Source organism: Tupaia chinensis, unplaced genomic scaffold, assembly GCF_000334495.1.
Source record: "Tupaia chinensis unplaced genomic scaffold, TupChi_1.0 Scaffold145148_1, whole genome shotgun sequence".
Taxonomy (NCBI): domain Eukaryota; kingdom Metazoa; phylum Chordata; class Mammalia; order Scandentia; family Tupaiidae; genus Tupaia; species Tupaia belangeri.
The window spans coordinates 388,994-414,820 of record NW_006205008.1 but is presented as its reverse complement, the minus strand read 5'-3'; the positions used below and the strand labels follow the sequence as shown (position 1 = coordinate 414,820).

General features: G+C 42.3%; 1 protein-coding gene and 1 long non-coding RNA gene across 2 annotated transcripts in view; one reads left to right on the top strand and one right to left on the bottom strand.

Annotated features, from left to right (window-relative positions):
- LOC102470589 (uncharacterized) overlaps positions 1-7,425 on the bottom strand; it is a 37,249-nt gene extending 29,824 nt beyond the window's left edge. Inside the window, exons 1-2 of the long non-coding RNA XR_337294.2 lie at positions 6,727-7,425; positions 2,092-2,203 (exon numbers count right to left, since the gene is read on the bottom strand). This is a non-coding gene — a long non-coding RNA (uncharacterized LOC102470589). The remainder of the gene's footprint in view (positions 1-2,091; positions 2,204-6,726) is intronic.
- The window catches only part of FANCC (FA complementation group C), a 293,240-nt gene that overhangs the window by 167,264 nt on the left and 100,149 nt on the right, over positions 1-25,827 (top strand). The gene's annotated exons all lie outside the window — the stretch shown is intronic.

Below are 25,827 nucleotides of genomic sequence, written 5' to 3'. Positions count from 1 at the left end.
TCACCAGGAGTTTCCCCTGCATTATCTACCAGTAGTTTTATAGTTTGAGACCTTAGGTTTAGATTTTTGATCCATTTTGAGTTAACTTTTTATTAATGGTGAGAGGTAGGAGTCCAGTTTCATTTTTCTACAGATGGATACCCAGTTTTCCCAGCACCATTTGGTAAAGAGATTTTCTTTTCCCCACTATTTCGACTGATGCTCTTTGTCAAAAATCAGTTGAAGGTATGTTTTGTATGTTTTGAGGTTTATTCTTGGGGTCTCTATTTTGTTCCATTTGTCCACATACCTGTTTTTGTGCCAATGTCATGCTGCTTTTTTTTTCCCCCAATGTCATGCCGTTTTGATTATCATTGTTTTGTAATATGTTTTTGGGTCAGGGAGTGAGATGCCTCCCACTTAGCCCTTCTTGAACATTATTGCTTTGGTAATAAGGGGATTTTATGATTCCAGATAAATTTTGTGATTCTGTGAAGAATATCTTTGGTAATTTGATTGGGATTATGTTAAATTTGTAGATTAATTTGAGTAGGATTGACGTTTTGATTATATTAATTCTTCCAGTGTCTTTCCAATTTTTTTGTGTCCCTTTCAATTTCTTTTTTTAGCTTGTCATTGTTTCCCTTGTAGAGGTCTTTAACTTCTTTGGTTAGGTTTATCCCTAGATATCTTATTTCTTTTGTAGCTATTATAAATGGAATTGTTTTCTTCAATTCTACCTTAGTATGTTCACTGTTGGTGTATAGAAATGCTATAGATTTTTGTATGTTGATATTACATCCTGCCACTTTATTGTATTCATTTATCACTTCTAGAAGGGGTTTTTCTTATGTAGCTTCTTTTTTTTTAAATGTATATAATCGTGTATAGAGATAATTTCACTATACTGTAGGTAAGAATGTAACTTAGCACAGACACTGTGGAGAACAATATGGAGGCTCCTCAAAGACCTACTGATATAACTACCATAAAATCCAGTAATTCCAGTCCTTGGTGTCTACACAAAGGATAGAAAAACCCTCATTTTGAGAAAAAAAAAAACACTTCTGTATCCATGGTTACTGCAGCTTTATTCACAATTGCTGAGACATGGAACCAACCCAAATATCCATGAACAAATGAATGGATTGAAAAAGTGTGGCACATATACTCTATGGAATACTACTCAACCATTTAAAAAAAGAAAGAAAGAAAGAAAGAAAGAAAGAAAGAAAGAAAGAAAGAAAGAAAGAAAGAAAAGGAAAGAAAGAAAGAAAGAAAGAAAGAAAGAAAGAAAAGAAAAAGAAAAAGAAAAAGAAAAAGAAAAAGAAAAAGAAAAAGAAAAAGAAAAAGAAAAAGAAAAAGGAAAAGGAAAAGGAAAAGGAAAAGGAAAAGAAAGACAAAGACAAGGACAAGGACAAGGACAAGGACAAAGACAAGGAAAAAAGAAAAAAGACCCTGGATTTTGATTGAAAGTGAATGAATATGGAATATTGTCTTCTATACCAAGCAAGCCAGAATATGAAAGAGAGACATTGTATGTCCCCACTTTATATGTACTGAGTATCTGCACTCTGTCTCAGAAACTTAAAGACTGGAAGATATGAAAGCATGGAGAACAAGTGTGGATACTAGAGACAGTGTGGGGGGGGGGTGAGAAGAAGGGAATCAAGGGGAAAAAGAAAGAAGCAAAACATTTAAGGGTCACAAAAATAGAAAATTATCTGTTGATAACATGTATGATAATATCTTTAACTGGACTAATACATAGTGTATTCTTCCTAGGAAAATTAATTTTATAAGCTGTAATGATATACAGTGATTGTATAAAATAACATTTAAGAAAGGGGAGGAATTAGCAGGCAAAAAATTCTCACAGTAACCTATTAATAGCCCAGGGCAGGTATAATTAATGTGTATGTTATCAATGATAAAGATAAAGAACTTGCCAGAAATCCCCCATTTTTATTTAACTTTATCTATTTATTTTTAATTTGACCAGAGAGGGCCAGAGCAACAGAGAGAGAGAGAAAGAGAAAGTGAGAAAGCAAGCCACCAGGTTCGGGATGCTAATTATGGTGGGAGTCCAGAAACCTTAACCACACCACTCACCCCATGTGGTACGTGAAGGAGCCAGATCCCTGGTGTCCTGTATGCCTTTCTGCTCTTCGATGATGGTAAAACAGCCTCTCTGGCTTCTGGTTCTTTCGTAGCGTACAGTGTCCTGAATGAACAGCAGCTATGATGTGTTAAATGCACACTTACTGACTGCCTACAGTGTTACACACTGAGAAAAGTCTTATCTCAGTCAATACCCACCACGACTCTAAGAGTTAGGAAATTATTCTGTCCACATGAGTAGATGAGGAAACTAAGGCACAGAGAGGTTAACTAGCTTTCCTAACACTCTCTAGCCAGTAAGTGGTAACCCAATACGAACCCTAGCAGTTTTGTTCTGAAATCCAGGGTCCTTTTCTGCTACCCTGCAGTAACTCCAAGCAGTGGTTTAAATGCCCAATTTTCAAACACCAGATATTTACTGGTATTTGTAACTATTTGTATTTATCTGTCATCCTAAAGATTTGACCATGAAAAGTTGTTAATAATTTGTCTTCTAAAATTATACTTTTTTAAAAAAGAAAATAATTTAACATATTTAACATTTAGTATATATTTATTGGATTGTTGGGAAAGTCATGATTCATTTTTGCATACAAGAATATGCTTGACTTTTCTGATGACCCAATATTATTGGTAACCATTCTGTGTGGAGCAGGTAGATGCTAACTAGTGTTAAGACACATGTGGGGCTGGACAGGGGTAACACAACACTCTGCAAGGCTGACCCATTAAGATCAATTTTTTAAAAAAGTTTTTGCCATGGGCACTTGTAAGAGACAGAGTGAAGGAAAGTAAGAAATCACCCTGCCCTGGAATGGAAATCAGAGACCTCTGATGGCTTTTTGTTTTCCACTCCCTCATTCAACAGATTCATTGTCTGTTCTGTGCCAGACACTCTGTGGTGTTCAGGGGGCAGACAGCCACCAGTCAGTACTTAGGCATACCAAAGTGACCATACCTTGGGAGGAGGGTGGTCTGGGATGGCAAATGGACGAGAGATGGTCTCACCTAAAGCTCACACTTGAAGAGGAATTAAGGATTTGGTAAGGGAGGAGGGGCATGTCAGGTAGGAGGGGTCAGAAGAGGCAGGAAGGCCTGTGGGGTCAGAGTGAGGCTACAGAGGCTGCCCCTGGGGTGGCTTGTCCGTGCAGCTGTAGGTAGGCCTGGAATGGATTTTAGGGGGAAGATTGCTGGGGGCTCTGAAAACATGGCCTGGGTATAAGTGTGTGGAACAGATTTCTTTTTTAAAAATTTAGCTATTTATTTCTTCCATGACACACAGAGAGAGAATGGGACCCCCAACAGGGTAGTCATGCCACCATCTACCCCCATCTCAGCCGGCTGGGATAACAGGTGCTTGTGTGATGCCCGGCATGTTAGAGCCTAGGATATGACCTTTCCCATGTAGGCTCAGTTTGCTACCACAGCGACATTGCCTATCCCTAGAACAGATTGTTTTAAGGACATGGTGCATACCATGTTTGCCAACCCTTGAAAATCTGACACCAGTTTTTCAGAGTAGATACTTTATATAGCATCCCTTGGCCATCTTAAAGTTTAATTACTCTTTGAAAAAAAAAATCGGTATGTCGCTTAAAGTTTAATTACTCTTTGAAAAAAAAAATTGGTATATCTTTTTAACTAGAATATAAAGGAAAAATAAAAGGAAAGTAATTTTAATAAAATAATACACATTTCAGATGTAAGTGTTGGGGCTTAACGATGCTAGAAGGCATAGTCAACAGTCAGGCATAGGCGTGCGCCCATAAGCTGGCTGTGAATGGGACCAGCACGAGTTCAGACTGATGTGGGAGGGTGGTGTGGCAGTAAGGCAGACACCATGATCGGACTCGCCTTCCAGGAGGTGATTTTCCAAAACTATGGACAACTCTTGATAAAGTCTGACTCTGACTAAAATGCAGTACAACCTCTCCCAATAGACACGGTGATTAAAATTTTGGAGAAATCATGTGCCATAACATGCAAGCCAATGCTTGGTATTTCTGTACAGAACAGAGGTAAGATGTAAGTGCAGGTTTCACTGACGTGCAGGTTCGGCGGGATCTCTGAAAATTGTGCATGACATTCTGTCGTTGTGAGATATTTCTAGTTCTCCTTGACCACTAAATGCCAGTAGAACCCCAAATTTTAACATAATAAATAAGTAAATATATAAGTGGCTTTTGTCTTGTCCCCTCAAGAACCACTGTTATGTTCTGTATTTTCTTTTTAATGCTTAAGGCCCAAGCTAGCAGCAGTCGAGCGTGATGAATAAACATGCTAGAAATTCTATCCCCACTGGGGCTGCTGCTGGGTCCTGAAGTGTGCCTCACTGCTGTGATGGCTCTGGTACCTGTGATACGGGTACCCATTAGGCCCACCTACCTGCAGCCACTGCCTCTGGCATGGACTTGTGACCATTCTAGGAGTCTGAGTCTCGCCCTCTGATTATATTGTTATGTTTTAAAGTGTATCTGTTCCACAACTGAGAGAGACAGAGATACAGCACCCCACAGAGCCCTAGTGCTGTGTTCTATCCCATGCCTGGTGTACTTAGTGAAGTACCCTGCCCCAAACCGGACCTGTCGAGTCTTCCTCCCAGATCCATGTGTTTTACCACTGCGCCACCAGCTCCACCCCCACCCACACCTGATTACAGTCTTCAGTGTAGGCCGTCTCTCCTGCTGAGGTCCGCCCCTCCTCCTTGGAATGTAGTCACCATTTATGCTTAATTCTAGGTCCCGTAGGAATCTCTGGCATGTTAGGCCACCCTCTAGAAAGGGCTCTTTGGATGGCGGCTTCAGTTTAGCACATGCCCACATTTGAGACATTTTCCTTGGCCTTCTGCCTAGGAACTCCTTTAGGTTGATTCAGAGCTCAGCATCTTAACAGGAGCAGTAGTAGAAAGGTCTCCTGGACCTGGCACTGCTGGTCTTTGTCACAAGACAGCCCAGCACTTTAACTCCCAACAAGGCATGGTTCCTACACAGGCAGGAGGGCTGTGCTCCAGCATGGTGCCTGACTAAGAAAGCTCTTAGCGTGTGGGCACCGTGATTAACATACAGAGTTCCCTTCTCTTCTGACTACACTAGAGGGTTTCTTTTGTTTTTGTGAGAGATTTTTCCCATAGGGTATGTGCACTTGCTGGGAGACAGAGACAGACAGAAACAAAGAGAGACAGAAAATGAGAAATTACTCCCCAGGACAGATGGCCATGCCATAATCCCCTCTCTTCCATTCTCCTCCTGGTATCTTGGGCACATATGCACACATACTGAGTGTGAGTTTCAAGCTGCCAGGTCTGGGACTCAAACTGTGGTTGGTCATGTGGGAGTCCAACAACATAACTGCTACATCATCGTTTTTAACTTGAGGACCTTGGGCCCTGGTATGCATATATGAGCTTCAGAGGATCAGAAAGTTCTATGAAAGTGTTGTAGATATGTATGAGGGGACTTCAACAAGTTGATGAAAAAAGTGGAATTACAGTATGAGTTTATTTCAGTGTAAATATTTTTTTAAAACCATGCATACCTTTATTTATTTCTTTACAGTTAATCACTGTACATCTTTACAGTGTACAACATGGCTTTTCCAATTCATGCATAGCTTTTGATAATGCATATTTCCCCTAAACTTTTGAACAAGACTCCTGTAGTTTTCCTGGGAGAAGATTCACAGCTTTCATGAAATATTCAGAATAGCTCATGAAGGATTTGTTTCTAGCAGTTGTGAACTCAGAAATCAGGTGAACCCACCTCTCAAAGATGAGAAAATCTGGGCAAAATATCATGCTTGAAGGCATAAAAACTCTTAATATAATGAATACTTCCCAGGTCAGGACCCAGAGAAAAACAGGAGCCATCAGGAAGGTGAGCCTATTATTTGAGGTTGGGGTATCTCCCAGTTCCAAAGCAGCAAGGTGCTTTTGACAGCATGTGGACTGAGGATGAGACTTTGAGTCTGTGGCCTGCCGAATGAGCACATCCTGGTTCCTTTAGGTTGGGACCTTGAAGAGATGCGCCTTAAAAGTAAGCCTGAACGGAAGTAGATGGGCCCTTTCAGGGGGTGCAGCTTAGTTTCAGATCATCTTAGTCTCTGAGATTGGATTAAGCCATCCTGGATTGCTGGTGTTTCAGGTCTGGCAGAAGCCTCTTTGGAGGGAGATAATATCATCTTGGTGCCTCAGATTTTTTTTTTTAATTGCCAAAGGGCATATGTGCTTGCCAGAGAGATACAGAGATAGAGACGGGAAATGGAGAAAGCACCCCCACCCCCATCCCATGGGACCCAGTAGTGCTGCAATCCCCTCTCTTCCATTTCTGCATCCTGTATTTTGGACATGCATACGTATATTCCCTGGATGTTCTTCAAGCTCCCAAAGCTGGGACTCAAGCCACAATTGGTTATGTGTGCTCTAGCTCCTTTAACCAGTAGGCTATAGGGACACCTATCAAGTCAAAAGTCTTGACTTTGCCCTTGATTCATCCTTTGTCCTCTTTCTCCCACCGTCCTTGTCTAGTCCATCAAGATGTCCCCTCAGTCACATCTCAAATCACTCTGGGATAATCTGCTTTACCCTGCTGCCTCTGCCTTCTCTGGGCTCTCAGCCACTATATTGCTTACCCGGATGCTGGTCAGAGCTTCCCACCTGGTGTCTCTCCTTTCCTTCTCTTCTCTCTTCCTGCCCCCAGGTTCATTTTCCAGAAGGCGGCAAGAGGGAGGAGTGCTAGAATGCAGCTCTCAGGGACAAAGTGATTTTTATGAGTGAGGAATGTGAGTTTTGAATGCAATAATACTTATGAATTGGGCTTCCTGTTAAAGAATAGAGAGCTACGAAACAATGGGATCCGCACCTTAGATACAGAAATCTGTCAGTTACCATGGCAATTCAGGAACACTGAGGGGGATGGCTACGTTCCTGAGCTAACAGCAGGAGAAGCCAGGGAGAGGACCCAAAAAAATCACTAGGTGGAGATGGCGAGGTTCTGGAAGATCTCCCTCACTCATTCCCAGCTTCGAGGGACAAGTAAGCCTGTGTACATCCCCACTTCCTGCCATAGATGCCTTCAGCTGAAACTTGATGCCCCGGCGATGGACCCAGTAAGGACACAAACCGGACAGCAAGTTCAAGGAACCAAGCCCCAGTGCCCCAGCTAACCGGGTTTCCACCATGTTTCTGAATGTGTAGAGCCTCACTTTCCCCACATTTATTTTCCATAGAGAGTTTTCCAATTCAGTTGTATATTTTACAAAACTATACAATGCCATACAAACATGAGGTTGCTGAACCAATATAAGTTATTAATAAAAACCCCTCTGAGACACCCCTTAAACAAAAAGTTCTTTAAATTCAACTGAAGGGGTGTTTTTAATTACTAGTAATTACAGGAGCAGCAGGTAAAGGTTATGGAAATTTCAGAGCTATAAACGTATACTCATAAGGTAAACACTCCTGAGTCTTACAGCAATTACAGAATTATGTCTCCAGCTTGTTGGGCCCCAGATGTCAGTCTTTTTCTCTAAAACTTCACTTCCAGCCACATTCCCTGATACCATCCGAAGATTACATGTAAAATGGGAACAGGCAGAATTCCATTAAGCAACTATACATTGCTGTATGTTAAAATCAGTGGGAAAATATTATTTCTCTTATCAGAAAGTGACTTTACTATAAAAAACTTTACTATTATGTATTTATATACAAAATAAATTAAGGGATATTTATTGAGCACTTACTTTATAGCCATCAACAAGATAGTTGAGGTAGTTCCCCTGATGGAGTTTACATTCCAGGGAGGGAAGAGGCCATAAGCAAATAAAGGAGAAACAAGATGGGGACAAGTGTCAGGAAGGAACAAATGCTGCTGTTAGAGAAAAACTGGAAAGGATGGATTTGCTTTAAGTGATGGCTACTCTGAAAACAGTATGGGACCAAGGCGTGGAAGGTCAGGAACCTTCCATACATACAAAGAGTTTGCAGAAGAAACAGCACTTACCTCGGGTACAAAACTGTACCCACAGCCACATTCCTACCAAAAGTTTACGAGAAATTCTGTCCCTTCACATCTTCACCTACCTTTAGTGTTTTCATTAGAGGCTGTGACAACATCTAGGCCATGAAAGTCAGTAAGATTTCCCAAGGGTCATTGAGCTCTGAGGTCTCTAATGTCTACAAAGCACGTTGAGGAGAAGACACTAGCAAATCAGGCTTAGATGATGAGAGAAGCATGTAGGGTATAGTATACTAGCAGCTGAGATGACAGCGTTTCCGCACTGGGGACTCCCTGTGGTCCGTGGGACATGCAGTGTGCGTGGACCAATGGCAGCACCCTGGGAGGAATTGATTGCTCAGGAAGCAGCCAAGCAGATTGACCAAGGAAGCATGGGAAGGGTTGCAAGGCAGAGCTGAGGCCACACGAGGATTGCATTCGGATATCAAAGCCAGTGCGCTCAGCTCAGTTGTCTGGTGTTCCCCAGCAGTGTCCAGCTGTATGGGCACTGGAGAAGAGAAGGGAGAGTGGAGCCACAGGGCCAGGGATTTATAAGGCAAGGCCCACAGTACTTCAGAATACGGGGCAAGCAGGGAGTGGAAGGTGTTTGTAAAGGGATCATTATTTAAGTTTGTCAGGGTATTTATGTGACCAGCTTGCAGTAAATGCATTTAGTAAGGCATAATTTCTAGATCGATCTATCTATGTCTTTCTTTATGTACTCTTATATATATGTTGTAATAACATGGTTTGAATCACTCATACTGCTGTTTCGTTCAGGCTTATTTTCTAAAGCCTTTTGATTTTGGTTTTTGGAAAACCAACTCTATTTTCCCCCCTGGAACTAATGAGCGAGCAAGCAAGAGGTTCTGTAAGCAAAAGTAAAAACTGCAGACGTTGTTATGATTGGACCTGTGTTTGGAAATTCTGTGAATTGTGTTATGTCAGCATCCTGCTCGTGGAATCGGCTATGTAAACAATGGGTGTTGGGAGGTTCTATGAATGAGCAGCCTTCCTTCTCACTTACAGACTAAACCACTGCAATTCTCCAGATTTCTGAGTGTTTATTTCATAGTAAAAGGGGCTCTAAAAATACCAGGCCAGTTAGATTTTTATTGTAGATCATTTCATTTAAACTGCAATGGGACATATAAATTTTAAAAAGAAAAAAAAGAACAACATTGAAGGCAGAATTTTTGAAGCAAAAGCTACAGAAATCTGTCTGCCGTAATTTGTTTTGGCTCTAGATGTAAAACTACAAAAAAGGATGGGAATAAATTTGTTCCATCTTTTAGGTTAGAGCAATTGGTCTATTTCATTGATGTTCGGAGGATTTGAATAGCACACCAGAATGCGCAAATACTATGCTATCATGGGAAAATTACATGTACCAACTTTTAAATTAAAAGAAACTCTTTTTTAGAACCTGGCTTAAAATAGTATTCATAACTTTTTATTTGTAACATTTTTTAAAAATTACAGGAGTACATCATACTGTAATTTTAAGACTCCAGAGTGAGATGAGAGAGGATTAGGATGGATTAGGCTTTAGTACAAGAGACAAGAGCCTGAGAGTCCATCCAGGGAAGGATTTTTAGTTGGGATTTGGGGTGTACATAAAACTACAAGAGAATGGGAAACTGTAGGAGGTAAAAGTTAGTAGGAAACAAAGAGATAAGCTATAAAGAAAATAGACCCACACTTAATCGTTTAGGACTGCCATGGTACTAGGGCCAATAAGATGTATTGATTATGAAGATTTGAAAGTATGGATAGGAACAGTAAGTACAGGGAAACAGATGTTTTGCATTTAACCAGACAGGAATGTCTCCCTTCTAGAAACTCCTGACCCCTTTGTGGGGCCAAGCGATGAGCGTGCTGGGCCTCTGGTTCTTCCCAGCTTCTCGTGTCTGCTCTGAGAAGCAGGGCTGGTGCTGGGGCGTGGTGCTTTGAGTATGAAGTCATGATAAGAGACAGTGACAAGAGTCTTTTATGGTGAGGACCGCATAAAGACTACCCACTCGTGTGTATCAGAAGCTGTGTTGGCAGTGACATGACACCTGCCTTTCTAGTAACCTGGTAAGAAGGACCAGAGAGAGAAAATGTGATCATATCTCTAAAATGGAAAAATGGAAAATGTTCAACTTTAGTATATGGTTAATAGTTGATTTGTAGGCAAACAGAATTATGGAACAGAATGCATGAAAGACTTCTCCCTTCCCTCTGGATGACAGCTTCTAGACTGTTGGCCTGTCTCAGAGAAATTAGGTCGGACTGGCACTGAACCATGGCAGCTGGCATTCACGTAGCACCTACTATAAGCCAGGTTGCTAGTGGGTGATTTACATACGTGGTTCCTCGCCGTCCTCCTAGACTTGAGAAGTATGATTTCTTCCATTTCAAAGGTAAAGAAAGAGAAGCTTAGTGCCAGTAAATGACTTTCTCTACTAGCTGCTAGTTGAACCTAGATGTGTCTGACTCCAAGCTGTGGGATGTTTCCATTTTGAAAGTATTCCAACTCAGCTGTCTGACTGATTTCACTACACACTGAAGCCCAAGGCTTGTCTGCACACTGTTTTAGCCGATTTGGGGCCAGAGGAAGCAATGACTCTAGCAAAGGTAGGGCAGCCAGAACGATCTGGGCTTTCCTCCGTACTGTCCTCTCTGGGTGGTTTTCCAATGCATACGAGTTTAGATAGATGCACAGTGTTTAGATCTATAGTGACTGAGCTGTGGTCAACCATTGAGTGGTGATCCTCAGACTACCGTGTGGTCCTAGGAGAAGCACGTTCAAGGGCCCCACTCCCAGGGTTCGGAGTCAGTGGGCTGGAGTGGGACCCAGGCAATCTGCACGGTAGGGAGAGCTCAGATAGCTCATGTTGAGAGGTACCTGCACGTCTCATCACTACAATAATTCATGTTGAGGTACTCGCTAGTTGTCTCACTACTAGAATCACCAGCCTGGTTTTCACACTTGTCTCCTTCTGGGCCTCTTTGCGCATCTCTTCTTTGATTGTGGTGAACCTAGAGATGATACCCTCGCTATCAGGAAGATGTAGCCAAGAGGAATTTGTGATATGCGGAGGGCAGGAGGTAGACCTTGCCCATGGCAGTGAAAGAGGAGAGGAGAGATTACAGGTGCCCAGAACCAGGCACAGGGGTCCTGGCTCTCAGATTACCCTCCACCATTTTGCAAACTGAGGCTTCAGATGCAGCATCTACTGGTGATGGTGGATGGGCTGTTAGCCAGTGTTTCATGCCGCTGCTTTCCGTGCACATGCCTTGCTTAATTTTGCAGCATCCTATGAAGTCAGTATTATCATCTACATTTCATAGAAGTAAGCTGGAGGTGCCTAATACTGTCTGAAAAAATCATCCCATGGTCATTAGCTAGGATTCAAAGTCTGTTTAACTTCCAAGCCCATGTCCTTTTTTTCTTTTCCTTAATTTTTTAAATGATCCCAATAGTACATATCTCATTTTTTAAAAAATCGAGCAATCTAGATATAGCAGCCTCACCCAAATTCATACCCCCTAAACATAATCTCTGATATTAATGGACTATTGATTTCTGTAGTCTTTGCCTTTGTGTGTAGAAATAAGTTCTTTTGTTTTATGTTTCTTTTTATATAAATGAAATTATGCTGAATGTATTATTCTATAATTTGCTTTCTTGATAGTAACTCTGAGACAAGAGGAATATTCAGAAACTATATTCCAAACTAATTTTTAAAATGGGTGTGTAAACCAGGACTGCTCAACTGGGACAGTTTCGTTCTGAAGGGATTGTCTGGAGACAATTTTTGGCTTTCCCAGGTGGGAAGGGGAAGCTCCCGGCATCTGGAGGCTCGAGGGCAGGAGTGCACAGGAGAGTGCCCTGCAGTAAAGACCAGTCAGGCCCAGCATGTCAGTAGGACTGAGATCGAGAAACCCTGATTGGTCTCCTCCTCACCTTAATGGCATTTTAGCAGCCCCATAAAGGACCTCAATAATAAGGAGTTTCTCAACACTAAACATTACTTGAAAGAGTGCTGAGTAGTAAGTCCTTTTTTTAAAAAAAAAAAAAAAGTGTTTTTTTTTGTTTGTTTTTTTAAGTTTTTGCTATAGGATGTGTGCCTCACCAGAGAGAGAGAAAGAGAAATCATTCCCCAGGAGACATGGCCATGCTACAGGCCCTTCTCCTCCATTCTCCTCTCAGGATTTGGGGAACACATGCACATGTGCCCAGCATGATTCTCAAGCCATCAGGTCCACGACTCAAACCACACAGCCCGCCATGTGGGAGGGATCCAGCTGCTTTAACCTCCATGCCATGTGCTGGCCCTAGTAAGTCCATTTTTTTAGATGGTAGGATTTTCAAGTTTTCTAAGGGAAAAAAAAAAAAGTTATATTCTGTCTTCTTCCTTGATTTAAAAATCTTACTTGAAATACTTTTATGCATCTGAGAGTGTGCTGTATGAAAGAGGCAGATAACTGACCACCATCCATTTATTGGATCTTGCTTCCTAACCAAGTGATGGGGAAGTGTTTTCCAAAGCATATTTTAAATGGCTATTTTTCCTTTAGTAGGAAATTGTTCACTGAAATAAACTTTGTTTATTTAGGCTTAAATAGATGTGGGTTTTCTACAGTTGAAATTATTTAAATACCGGATTGAAATAAATGGAAATGTGATCATTGCAGACCTATTAGATTGAGTCTACCTAAAAAGATGAATAAACAAGACCAATAACTGTCAGAAGCAAGTTGTTATGTTCCAGGTTCACAACTGGACAGTATTTATTATTCTTTAGGTTAATTCTGTCAGACTGCCATTTTTTGAGTTTAGAAACAAACGTATATGGATCCTAAACTTAGATAGTCTTTAATCCTGAAAACATTCAACGATTCATTACATCTTTGCTAAAGGATACATTATCACAAATTTCATAATGAAACTAAGTATTTTTCCTCAAGATGACTTTAAACATGTCTAGTTTTTTTTTTTTTTTTTTTTAGAGGTTTTTTCTTTTGGGCAAGCTCGCCAGACAGACAGAGAGAGACAGAGAGACAGAAAGCGAGAAATCACCCCCAGGTGATGGCCACGCCGCAGCCCTTCTCCTCCATTCTCCTCTCGGGATCTTGGGCACACACACACAAACACACGCACCCGGTGTGAGTTTAAGCCACCGGGTCCGGGACTCAAACTGTGGTCGACTGTATGGGAGTCCAGAGACATAGCCATTACACTAACTGCTGGTCCCTAAACATGTCTAGTTTTAAGAAAGAAATGTGTTCAAAGTAAAGACATACTTTTAATCTAAAACTTACTTTGTTTTGATTTGGATTATAGTTATTCTTATATCGGATGTCCTAGTTACATGTCGAAACATCTTTTAGATTTTAATTTGGAAATAGCTAAGAAAAATGATGGACATTAAACATGTTAATTTTTCCATGAGAGAGAGAGAAACAGAGAAGAGGAGGCGAAAGAGATACACACAAAGACAGGCATTCCCAGTTTGTAATCCACCCCAGTTTTAGCCAGATCACAGGTGCCTGTGTGTACTCAATGTGCTTAGAGAGATCCTGAGACATGAACCCAAGACCTTTTCCATGTGGGTCCAGATGCATTGCTACTGTGGCCCCAGTATTATTATTTTAGGTTTTTGCCATAGGGTGTGTGTACTCACTGAAGAGAGAGAGGAAAGTGAGAACTCAACCCCCGCTTCCTGCCCCAGGGGAATGGCCACACCATAATCCCTTCTCCTCCACCCACATACATGTGCCCAGCATAATTTTCAAGCAGCTGGGTCCAGGACTCGAACTGTGGTCGGCCATGTGGGAATCCAGCACCTTAACCACCACACCACCTGCTGGCCCCACCCCCAGTATTTTTTAACTTACAAAATTCTAAATAACTTGTTCAGGAATTTATATCTCATTTCTTTTATAGTTTTAGTGCCAGCAATGGGTATGCATTGTGTTATATCTCAATATAAAACAGATTCTCTCTCAAAATTTCAGATACTAAGGATTTTAAGAGTTGTCAGTGAAACTATGTCACATAATGATATTTCCTTCCTATGAAGTCTCAGTATTATAGTTACTACAGAGTAACAGGCACAGAATAGTAATTATTATAGCATGAAATATTTAATTTGCTTTATTTAAAAATTTTTTTTCTGAATTCATGATAGAGTATGTGCATACACCTGAGAGAGAAGCACCCTCCACAGGGTTTGGTCATGCTGTGACCATTTCCTCCAGTCATCTGGCCTGCCAGGATACTGGGCATGCATCTGTTTGCCCAGTGTGCTTTCAGGTGACTGAGCAGGGGACTCAAACTGCAGTAGGTTTGTGGCTTCCAGCTCTGCAGTCTGATACACTGTCTATTGACTGCACCATGGACTCTGGACCTCTAAGGTGCCTTCTTCTATTTTGTATCCTAAAACCTTAATTCAGAAGTAATTTGAGAGATTTGTTGGGTTGCCTCCTTGGCCTAATGACTAATGCAGCTAGATCCCATATGGCCAACCCCATGGTTTGAGTCCTGGACCTGACATCTTGAGAAGTACACCCAGCATGTGTGTGTGTGCGTGGACGCGTGTGCACGTGCACGCCCCAAACCCTGAAAGGTGGGAGAGATGCAGGGGAAGTGATTGTGGCATGACCATTCCCCAAGAGAAGATGCTTTCTCCCTCTTTCTCTGTCTCTCTTTGGCATGCACACCTGTCCTCTGGCAATATTGTTTTTTAGAGAGATTTTTGCTAGAGGGCACATGTTCTCTCTGGAGAGATAGAGACAGAAAGACAGAAAGCAAGAAATCACCCCCTGGGGAGATGGCCACGCTGCAATCCCATCTCCATTCTCCTCTCAGATTTTGAGCTTGCATCCACACGTGCCCAGCATGAGTTTCAAGCTGCCCAATCTGGGACTTGAACCATAGTCAGCCATGTGGGAGTCCAGTGACATAACCACTACATCATCAGCTGGTCCCCCTCTGGCAAGATTTAAAAAAAGAAAAAAGATTTTTTATATACATATATATGTGTTTTTATTTGGGGTGCTTGTTTTTGAACTTTACATCAATGGAGCTATGCTGCCTGTTTATATCTATAATTTTATTTTTTTGTCTTTCTGTGCTTGGCCCCTTGCTTTTCCATGTGCATTTTAGAAAAGCTTCTTAAGTTCCACTAAAAACCCTATTTAAATTGTCATTGGTACTACATTGAGTATATGTGCCAGAGAATTGAAATCTTTGTCATTTTGAGTTTTTCTTGCTAGTATATCTACCCATTTATGGAGGCCCTTAATATACTGTTTAAATCTTTTTTTTTTTTTTTTTAAGTTTTGTGACACATTCCTTTTTCACAGTTTTATCGTATAGTGCTAAGCAGGACATTGCTGGCCCGTTTTACTCTATACAGGGCCCTATATCTTGTTTTTTATAGAAATAAATTTAGAGGCATGTACACATTGGTCTGATTTTAGAACGTCTTTGTTGGCAGAGGGAAATGATACTTAAGATTGTGTTATTAAGAAAATCAGCCAATTTTCACTGTGGCAGCTAATTTAGAAAAATATAAATCACTTGCAGGTGATTTAATTAATTTAGGAATTTTAATATTAGTTAAGTAAACAAACAATTCTCGTATAATAACAGCAGTGTTTTACCAGATGTTTACATAAGATGCCATGGGGACATGAAAAAGGAAGTAACTCATTCAGCATTTGGGCACACAGGTGTTTTATGTGGTAGAAGAACCCCCATTCAGAAGTATTCAAAATAGCAGCATTTTGCTGGCCCAGGTCGGGATAGACTGAATACCTCTATAAGGGCTTTAGGAAAGAGAAGGTTAAATATGTTGTACTATACCTAAGGGATCATTTTTTTTTTTCAGTCAAAAAGAATAGAATAAATTGGATTGAAGTCACAAAACCTTTGTTTTGCTGGTCAGGTTGGCAGAAGAAAAGAGTTTTTTAAACATGTAGATATTCATTAAAACTTTTATTTAAATGCAGCTCAGACTCATTTAGACTTTTAAGGACCCTTTTCAGCAAAGATGGTCCTTCCTGCTGTTCCCCCATCCCTCCTGCTTTTCCGAGGCTGAGGCGTCCCCCAGGGCAACACATTACTCAGTGAAATTGCATCCACAGCAGCATTCGAGGCGCTGGTCCGTGGCACCCAGTTGAGGAAATCTCTTTAAAGGAGAAATACCGGGCAGTGTCATATTTTGTCAGTATTCTCTGGGTGTTTTATGGCCTAAAACATAGGAAAGCAAATTGTCAAAAATGAAATTTATCATATCCTACTGTAACGGGTCACAGAATTCCCATAGGGATTTTATTGTTCAGTTGCTCTGTAAGAGTGATCCATTCTATTGTGTTTGATTCCGCTGGTGTTTATTGAACGACCGTGGTGTGAAAACGCAAGGACTGGTTCACAGTTGCACGGAGGAGTGAAAGGATTAGTCAGGAAGTCCCTTCCTTGGAGAGCCTGTTGCCTAAGAAGTGGGAAGAAGAAAGTCTGTTTGTAACTACACTTCAAGGCCCTGGGAGAGACTTACTATTAGTAGACCATGGAGATTTCAGGATACGAAGATCTTAACTAGTCCTAAATTAGAACAGAAATCTTGGAGGAGAAAAGATGTTGAAAGAGGTGCGATTTTTCAGCAGCTCCACACGGAAAGAATCCCCAGGAGAAAGAAATGATAGGGAGGTCATTTCTGATGTCACCAAGCCCCAGGGGTGGAATAGGGAGGCATGAGAAGGAAGTGTGACCAGGTGGTAGGTTGATGCCATAGGGGGCAGGCTGTGCTCAGGAACCCACAAAGGCCTAGAGCGGAGCAGGGTGGGCACGGACCAAAGGGTGTCTTCATGTGACTTCTGCATCTCCCTTCTCTGCTCCCTCTCTAGGCCTTCTCCTTTGTCACATCGTGCACGCACACACACACACACACACACATACACACACACTCTCTCTCTCTCACACACACACACAGTCACACACCTCCTCCCCTGGCCTCTTTTCCTCATTCTTTCCTTCTCCAGCTGTAGAGTCGGCTCAGCTCAGATGCCTTCAGTCTGGGAACAGTTGGAACTCCTCCGTCCTCGCGCTGTTCCCACAGTGCTTGTCTTACCCTCTCATAGCACTCAAGATGTCTCTCAGGCTGTGGTCGTTCCCACCTCGCCACCCTTCACCAGTCGCAGGACTCCTCACACCAGTATCCACAGCAGAGGTGCTTGAATACAGATCCCACTCAGTATAGTTTGTCAAGGGAATGAATAGGGGAGCTGCTTTACAAACAGGGTTTTGTATATGTGTAGAGAGACGTGTGCAGTGGAGAGCCAAGTGGTCGGAATTCTGAAAGACTTTAATGATCAGATGAAGAAACTGTTTGGAGGGGCATAAACTCTGTGTTCCGTCCTGGTTTGAGAACACTGACCACAGCTTGGCTCCCCTCGCGCTGTGCCTGAGCGAAACCGCAGCCCTTCTTCTGCACTTGAGCCGTGTGCCAAGCCACAGCCTGTTTGCTCCAGTTTTCCAAACCCGCCTGCGAATGTGCTGCCTGTTACGGGACAGAGCAGACACAATGAGGCGAGGACAAACGAGAACACCTGGAAGCAAGAGCGGTGCGTCTCCCCCGGACTTAGCTACAACTGCTCTCCTGTGAAAGTTCACCTTCGTGGTATAAACATTTTCAGTGACTTTTCAAACATTAGCAGAGTTGTTTTGTTCTTGAAACTCCTACAGGAATCAAAAGTGGGCTTAAAACTATTTCATGGGCAGCCATGTCGGTTCCTGCACTTTCCATCTGAAGGATTTTAGATCAAGAGTTAGGGTGATAACTGTAGGTCTTTATTGGGAGAACCTGTTCGCTTACGTTCACATCCTCTTTGTAGGTATTAATTCGTGTATTTAGAGAATGAAGGGACTGGAGTAAGGATTTCAAAGATTGCTCTGCCAGCATTTTTAAAAGAACTATTATTAATTTGACTGTAGGACTTTATTTTTGCCTAGGATCAATGCCTAATCTTTAATATATTCTTTTGTGTTTAGACTATTTGCCACTAGGTGGCACTAAAAAAAATTATTCTTAGCTATGAAAGATGCTTATCAACTTTGAAGTTTATGTTAAAATACAGAATTAAGGGACAAAGTTTGAGGTGATTTTGAAATTATGTAAGTACAGGGAAGCCTCAATACAATGTTTCTAAGGCTTATTATTTCCAGGTATAAAAGTCTTGTGGCCCTCCGGGAACCAGCAGTTAGCGTAATGGCTCTGTTGCTGGACTCCCACGTAGTCAACCACGGTTCGCGTCCCGGACCCGGTGGCTTAAAACTCACGCCGGGCGCGTGTGCCTGCGTGCCCAAGATCCCGAGAGGAGAATGGAGGAGAAGGGATTGTGGCGTGACCATCCCCCCTGGGGGGTGATTTCTCGCTTTCTGTCTCTCTGTCTCTGTCTGTCTGGCGAGCGCACGCACCCTATAGCGAAAACCTCTCCAAAAAAAAAAGTCTTGTGGCCCTCCATAGTAACTCATATTAAGGAATTATGGAAAAAATAGGCATGAGATAAAGCATATAATTTAGTTTTACAAATTATTTTTATAGTTAAAATTAGATGATAATAACTATAGAAACTTTGGAAATACAGCTAAATAGTTTAAAGAAGAAATTTTAAATCACTTCTAGATATTAACTTTTTTTTCTTTTTTTGGAGAGGTATTTGCTACAGGGTGCATGTGCTCAGCAGAAAGGCAGACAGAGAGAGACAGAAAGACAGGAAGCAAGAAATCACTCCCCAGGGGGTATGGCCAACCCACACCTTCTCCTACATTCTCTTCTCGGGATCTTGGGCACGCACGTACACACGCCTGGCCTGAGTTTAAGCCACCTTGTCTGGGACTCAAACCGTGGTCAACTACATGGGAGTTCAGCGACATAACAATTATGCTAACTGCTGGTCCCTAGATATTAACTATTTATATGTTAACTATTTGTTATATTTCTTCAGAGTATTTTTTTTTTTTGGTGCATACAAAGTTAAAGTCATGTTAACTATTCAGTTCTACACCTTGCTTTTCATATTGTTGCACTGTATTTCCCTATATCAGCAATTATCTTTTCACAACATGACTCACAGTGTTGGATAAACCATGATGAATTCAACCAATCTAACATTGTTGGGTGGTTCGGTTACTTTGTGTATTTTACTGCTGTAAATAATGCTGCTATGTGCCAGCCCCATGGCCTAGCTTTTAAGGGAGCCAGATCTCCATGGTAACTGCATGGTTCAAGTCCTCGACCTGGCAGCTTGAGAAACACACTGGATGTGTGTGCATGCGACTACATGCATGCACAAAATCCCGAAAGAAGAGAGAGATGGAAGAGAAGGGATTGGGCTGTGACTATGCTCCAGGAAGAATGGTGTTTTCTCCCTATCTGTCTGTCTGAATCTCTCCAAAAAAAAAAAAAAAAAGAAACACACTGGATGTGTGTGCATGCGACTACATGCATGCACAAAATCCCGAAAGAAGAGAGAGATGGAAGAGAAGGGATTGGGCTGTGACTATGCTCCAGGAAGAATGGTGTTTTCTCCCTATCTGTCTGTCTGTCCCTGGTGAGCACTTATATCCTCTGGCAAAAAAAAAAAAAAAAAAAAACAGCGAGGAATAATGCACCTATGAACCTAGATCTTTCCTTAGGACATACTCTTAGAAATTGAGTTACTGTGTAAGACAATGCGAACTTTAATGCCTGTGTACATATTATCTTCTGACCTCCCAGAAAGGCTTTACAGAATTATGCCTCCAATGCTGACTGAGTGCTCATCTCAGCACATATTTGCCAGCACTGAATATTATGGTGTAGGTTTATTGTTGTTGATGCTTTAAAACTGGGCAGCGAGTGGGACAGAGAACTATTTTTACAGCATTTGATTTTCTAAAAATCAATTCCTGACTGTGTCATTTTGGAAATTTAAACCAAGACAGGTCTGCCAATTAAGTTATTTTCATTTTTCCAAGAGTTTATGTGTGAAAGTCAGCTTGTGCAATGCAGGCATTGGAAATAACATCTCGGGAATTGTTTGTGGCCATTTAAACGTTATTCAGGAATTATTTGTAATCCCTGATTGCACCCTCTGAATCCATCAGATGTCTAGATTTCTTTCTTTTTAAAAATAAATGTAATTTCTATGGGCTCAGCTGCCGGAGGAACTTGTGCAGTTGGTAAATCACCCCTCACGCACTAGTCCGGGACACGGAATGTTTGCGTCTGAGAGGCATTGGGTTAAACAGGAAAGCCTGGGTGAGGTCTTGTTTAAGAGCTGCAGTATCAACTGACTCCTGACTGTTCCTGCCTTGAAACTGGTTTCCTTCTGTTAGACACTACATTACTTTCCCTCCCATCTGAGTTAAGGGTCAGTCGTGTAAAATATGGCTAAAATAGTCACTATTTGTGGATGACTTACCAAAACCTGCCTTAATTGAATTTGAGATTTTCAGTGAGAGCATACTTAGAGAACTCAGCGTATACCTTACTCACAGTACATACACAATAACTTTTTAAAATTTAATTTATTATTATAATATTTAATTTGCTATAGTGCGTGTGTGCTCACCAGAAAGAGATGAGAGAGGGAGAGAAAAAATTGCTAGGTCTGGGACTTGAACTGTGGGTGGCCATGTGGGAGTCCAGGGCCTTAACCACATTGCCACCTACAGGCCCCACACTCAGTAACTTTTAGTTGTAAGAATGGTTAGAATCCCATCAAAGAGCAACATTTAACCAGGGGAAGGGACTAGGAGAGCCCTTCAGGCAGAGGGAATAGGGCATTCTAAAGTCTTGAGGGGCCAAAGGGCCTGCAGCCCTTCATGGTCTCTAACATGTTGGTGATGGGGCAGTGAGCTCAGTGGCAGATGTAATGCGTGTTGCACAGCTGGTGGGGCAAGGCGTCTTCACTTCGGGGAGATGTTTAGGCATCATGGTAAAGGTTAAGTGAGAGCCATAAGAGTCTTAATTGGAGAACAATCAGGTTTATATTTATAAAAATTATTGTAACTTGGGCCCAACAGGTGTGGAGGTTAAGACACTGAATCTCACATGGCCAAGAGTGAGATTTGAGTCCTGGACCCAGCAGCTTGCAAATCATGCCAAGCATGTGTGTGTGCATACCCAAAATCCCAAGAAGAGAAAGCAGGAAAAGGGATTGCAGTGTGGCCTTCCTTCCCCACCCCCCAACCCCCAGAAGGGGCCGATTTCTCATATTCCGTCTCTTTGTCTCCCACTCTCCACCAAGCACATGCACCCTATGGCAAAAACCTAAAAAAAAAAATTTTTTTTTTAAATTATTTTAGCTGTCTCATGGAGAGCAGATACAGAGAGATTCATTATGAGGTTTGGCCATAAAGTAGGTAACAAACTTTGGGATGGTTACTTAAACCCTTGTGCCTCTGCTTCCTCATCTATAGATGAGGCCATAAAACGGCCACTCATTTAATCTGAGGAGTAAATGAGTCACTATTTGTAAAGGATTTAGAACAGCACCTGGCACATAATTTGTGCTGTGAGTATCAAATAGAATGTCAAAACCTGGCAGCAGAATGTTGAGCCCTTTAGGACAATGCTCCTTCCAGCTAGCCTCAGCCTCACCTCCTGCCTGAGGAACCCAGACTGCCCCCAACTCCCAGTTCCCAAGCAAGCCTACCTGGCCCTCCCTCCTCTGGTCTGACTTAGCTATCTCCACGTGGATCTGACATATGGCTGGTACCTGTCTGGGCTGTTACTTCCCAGGAGCACCTGCATTGCACCCCGTCCCAACTGGCTGAGAGCACCACCAGCCCTTCCTGCTGTGTGAGCCCCTCAGAGTAGTAAGTGCTGCCCCTCAGAGGCCAGAATGCTGGTTGTGCCTCATCTCCCTTACTTGGGGGGGCCTGCCCATGACTGATACTTCTCGCCCAGGTAGGACTCAGCCTTTGAAAAAACATGGACATGATCTCTCCTGGGGATGTGTTCAGCTTTTCTGTGCTGTCTGTACTTGGGATGTCAAAAAATGAAAGGGAAAAGATGGGACCAGCAGTTAGCGTAATGGCTATGTCACTGGACTCCCACGTAGTCGACCGTGGTTCGTGTCCCGGACCCGGTGGCTTAAAACTCACGCCGGGCGCGTGTGCGTGCGTGCCCAAGATCCCGAGAGGAGAAGGGAGGAGAAGGGAGTGCGATGTGGCCAACCTCTCAGGTCCGGTACTCAAGCCACAATCTGTCACATGGGAGTCGAGCTCCTCAATGACCAGTTTATAGCTGGCCCCTGCTGTAAACTTTTAATTTAAAAACATACCAACTCCTAGGGCCAGCAGGGGGCAATGATTTTAAGGTAGCTAGATCCCACATGGCCAACTGTGCAGTTTGAGTCTTGGACTGGCAGCTTGAAAAATACGCCAGGTGCCAGGTGCATGTGCACGCATGCCCAAAGTCCCGAGAGGAGAGGGGAGAAGGGACCATCCCCCTGGGGTGCTTTTTCATTTTGTCTTCCTTCCCCCCCAGCTAGTGCACATGCTCTTTAGCAAACTGAAAGCAGACAAACGGACGAAGGAAAAACAGCGTGCCAAGTCTCGTGCAAGCACAGCCGGCTTCAAGCTGTACGACTTGGTGTTGTTTAGGAGTTCTGAGGCAGGTCTGAGGTCACAGAGAGAAAGGACCACGACATGCACGACAGAATGTGTACCAGATTCAGGGCAGTCTCCCCAGCATGGGAGTGGCTGTCGGATTACAGTGAGGACGGGGAGAAGGCACAGAAGGCTTGTCTTCAGATGTTTTATGGGTTAAGTCTGATGGTAGGTGAAATGTGTCATATGGCTTACATCTTTCTGAATACGTGAAATATTTATGATAAACCGAAACGAGCACCAGGATGGATAACCACGTGGTGTTACCGGTTGGCACATGTGGCAGGGGCCTGTTCCTCCTAGTCCATGCGGCCTTCCCTTGACTGAGGTGCCCTGAGCCTCTGCCTGGGATTAGTCATCAGCTCCAAGTGTTTGTGTCCATTTACACATGTACACCCACATTTATGTGCATTATGCAAATTCATTTTCTCTTACAATACGTAATTGCAAAACAGAGTACAGGACTTCTCTTTGAAATATAAAATAACTGTTTCCCCATAAATACACTAAAAACTATTGAGTTGTACACGTTTAGGGGTGCATTTTATGGTACATAAATTATATCACAATAAAACTATTGTTAAAAAATAAAATTATTTCCAAATAAAAACACTTTCAAAAAGTAAATATTTTTTCCTGATTATAAAATTAGTAAACACACACACAAACAGGATACTAGAAACCACACTAAAGTGGAAGGAAAGAAAAATCTTTTTTTTAAAGTTTTCCTTCTTCCTTTCTTCCATGAATGAGAAAGACAGACTGAGAGACTGCACCCCCAACACGGTCTTCATGCCATGATCCACCCTGGCTCCAGCCAGCCCTGGCTCTAGCCAGCCCCAGCTCGTGGGCACACACATGCCCATCATGCTCAGGCTGCTTTCTGGATACAAGCCAGAGCATGTGGATGAGCCTCACAGAACATTGGATGAGCCTCACAGAACATTGGGTGAGCCTCACGGAGCATTGGGTGAGCCTCACGGAGCATGGCGTCTACCGCTGTGCCACTGTCCACGCCCATCTGTCTACGGAAGGACGTGTGTGTGAGGAGGAACATGAATATTATGAAAAAGCTATGGATGGATTTCCAAAATTCTTTGCACCCCTTGTACTTTAATTCTGTTTTCCATGAACTTTTGCTTTTCAAAATTTGCTATACGGGCATGTGTGTTCGTTGGAGAGAGACAGAGGGAGAAAAAGAGAGAGGAAAAGTGAGAAAGCAGCCCCTTGACCCCAGGGCATGGTCACTCTGCAATCCCTCCCCTTCTATTCGCCTTGCAGGAGTTTAGGCACCCACACATACGTGCCCAGCATAATTTTCAAGCCACTGGTCTAGGACTCAAACCATACAGTCAGCCATGTGGGATCCCGTGTTTTAACATCCACATCACCAGCTGGCCCTCCATATATGTGTATATTATAAATACATATACAAGCTGTATATCCCTTTTCTGAAATGCTTGAGACCAGAAGTGTTTCAAATTTTGAATATTTTCAGATGTTGGAATAGTTGTGTATACATGGTAACATCGCTTGGGAATGGGACCGAAGTCTCAACACAAAACTCAGTTACGCTTTATTCATACCTTATCACATAATCTCAAGTAACTTTATCGGATGTTGCTGTGTTTTGGCCATGACCCATTTCAAGGGTAAGATGTGAAATTGTTCCACTTGTGACATTATGTGGACACTCCAAGTTTCAAGCTTTGAAGCATTTCGTAGTTCAGATTTTCAAATTGAGGATGTTCCACCTGTATACCTATAATAGCACCACCCTAGGGGGACTGTCAACATTTGGTGACATTTTCTTCCATTATTTTTCTATTCCCATGTACAGATTATCTTTATATTGATAAGATCATTTCTGCTTCCTTTCTTCATTTAGCATTATAATATAACCATGTAAAATGCTATCATGAATCATTTGTAAACATTTTAGTGGCTTATAATGAACCACTAAATAAGGGTATTATAAATCAATCATTCCCTGCTGTTAAGCACTTTTCACTATGAGAAATAACACTACAGTGAACATCTTAAAGCATAGTCCACATCGTCACATCTGGATGTATTTCCTTCAATGTGCGCCATGTGTATCAGAGATTCTGAATGCTTTTAAGACATTATGAGGCAGGACCTCTGTTAGCCTAGAAGGTATCTTTGTGCAAGTGACAAACCCCTGGGTGGACACAGCCTGAGTAGTCTAAGGCTGAGGATGGATCATGGGTTGTGTTACACCTGCTCATACTCTGGGTGTCTCGGTACAGTTCACAGTGCTCTGTTTGGAAGTACTTGTTTGTATTCCTCCAGGAGTTCACAGGGATCACCTGTATCATAGAACCAAAGCGGGTATTTGTTTCCATAAAAAGCTTTACTTCATTAAGTGAAAAGTAGCCTGTCGATATTTTAATTTACTCTTTTTGTTTATGAGGATGACTATTTCTGTGTTTCTTAGGCATTTGTAGTTCTCTTTTTTTCTCTTTTTGAAAGGTCTTTGCCTTAGGGTGTATGTGCTTCACACATCCTAAGAGAGAGACAGACACGGTAAGAGGGAAAATGAGAAATCGTCCCCAGGGGGGATGGCCACGCTGCAGTCCCTTCTCCATTCTGCTCCCAGGATCTTGGGCACATGTACCCGGTATGATTTTTAAGCCACCAAGTCCTGCATTCAGACTGCAGCCAGCCATGTGGGAGTCCAGCAACGTAACTACTACCCCATCTGATGGTCTCTGTATATCTCTTATGAATTATTTGTTCCTATTTATTTTTTATGCTCTTAGTGTTTGTTGTAAAATATTTTGTACACTAGTTTGATGTGTTGTTAATGTTCTTCCTAGTTTCTGTTTGCATTATTTTCTGAAAAACACCAAGTTTTATTTTTATTTTATGCAATCAGTCTGTTTACCTTATGAGTCATCCTCTCAGGACCAGCAGTTAGCATAATGGCTATGTCGCTGGACTCCCATGTACTCGACTGTGGTTCGAGTCCTGGACCCAGTGGCTTAAACTCAACGTTGGGCACGTGTGCGTGCGTGCTCAAGATCCTGAGAAGAAAATGGAGGAGAAGGGATTGCGGCATGG